Below are 1,176 nucleotides of genomic sequence, written 5' to 3'. Positions count from 1 at the left end.
GCCAGCTGATAAATTATCACAAAACACTTAAACACAGGAGACGTCTAATGATATAAAGGAAGGTAACATAGACAAGAAGACTCATACATGGACGTTCTTGGGAGCAGCACATGCAACAAATTAGACTTAACTTAAAAGGTCAACTTGCTTGCTTTTTTTCCTGAGCTTTCAACCACATCTGGTTGAAATAGAATTAGAAAAAGCTAGTAAGTAGACCCTTGAGTTCTGTCACACAAATAAAGATAAGAAAGACACTGTAGCTGCTGCTTACACTCATGTCTTTGCCGTGCAGCCGTTTGGTCTCCTGAACCAAGACGTTCTCCAGGATCTTGTAGTAGAGGATCTCGGCAAGTTTCAGCCGGTTCTCTGCAAAGTCTGAAACAAAAAGGCAGGAAGCTCATTTATATACCACGGTGATTCTGCTGCATCAGTGATCCCACAACAGTATTTTGTCCCAGGTTCCAAACTGAGAAAATAAATAAATAATAATAAACAAAAACAACATATATATTTTTATAGCGCCTTTTCAAGGATGCTTTTCACATAACTACAGACACACAACAAACAACAAAAGGAGGTCATTCTAGATTATATGCCTTGGTAAAGAGGTGGGTTTTTAGAAGGTTTTTGAAAGTGTCCAAAGAGGGAGCACCGCAGATCTCTGTGGGGATCGAATTCCAGATGGTGGGGCTGCAACGCTGAAGGCTCTGTCCCCAAAAGTCCGCAGTCTGGTGTGGGGGACAGAGAGCAAGCCCTTTGTAAACAATAAAGTATGTTTACGTTGTCGGTGGACCTTGCTGGGTACTCCATAAAGGACACCATTGCAGTAGTCCAAGCGGGAGGTGATGAAGACATGAGTGACTCTGCCACAGGGTCGAAGTCAGGAGATATTATTTTTTAGTTGATATTTTTTACTGCAGCTGGAGGATTCAGTGGGAAGAAAAGATCCTCTAATAACATGACGTATGTTGGTTGAGGCAGCTCCTGGTGGAGACATCGGCACTGTTACGGTACAAAATGGTGAGACTGACAATTGTTTCTGAATGACTCGCCTGAATGTTTATCAAATATGCTTCATTTTGTTTGTTTCATGGAATTTGAATCCAGTTTTAAAATGTTACACACAGAACATTTAAATGTCAAATGTGAGGAAACTGAGGATACACCACCAAGAAA

General features: G+C 41.1%; 1 protein-coding gene across 1 annotated transcript in view; it reads right to left on the bottom strand.

Annotated features, from left to right (window-relative positions):
* rbl1 (retinoblastoma-like 1 (p107)) overlaps positions 1 to 1,176 on the bottom strand; it is a 21,453-nt gene that overhangs the window by 9,726 nt on the left and 10,551 nt on the right. The window lies entirely within an intron of this gene.

The sequence above is a fragment of the Micropterus dolomieu genome, linkage group LG18 (genome assembly GCF_021292245.1).
Source record: "Micropterus dolomieu isolate WLL.071019.BEF.003 ecotype Adirondacks linkage group LG18, ASM2129224v1, whole genome shotgun sequence".
Taxonomy (NCBI): domain Eukaryota; kingdom Metazoa; phylum Chordata; class Actinopteri; order Centrarchiformes; family Centrarchidae; genus Micropterus; species Micropterus dolomieu.
Note: the sequence above shows the minus strand (reverse complement) of the source record. Positions and strands in the feature narration are given on the sequence as shown.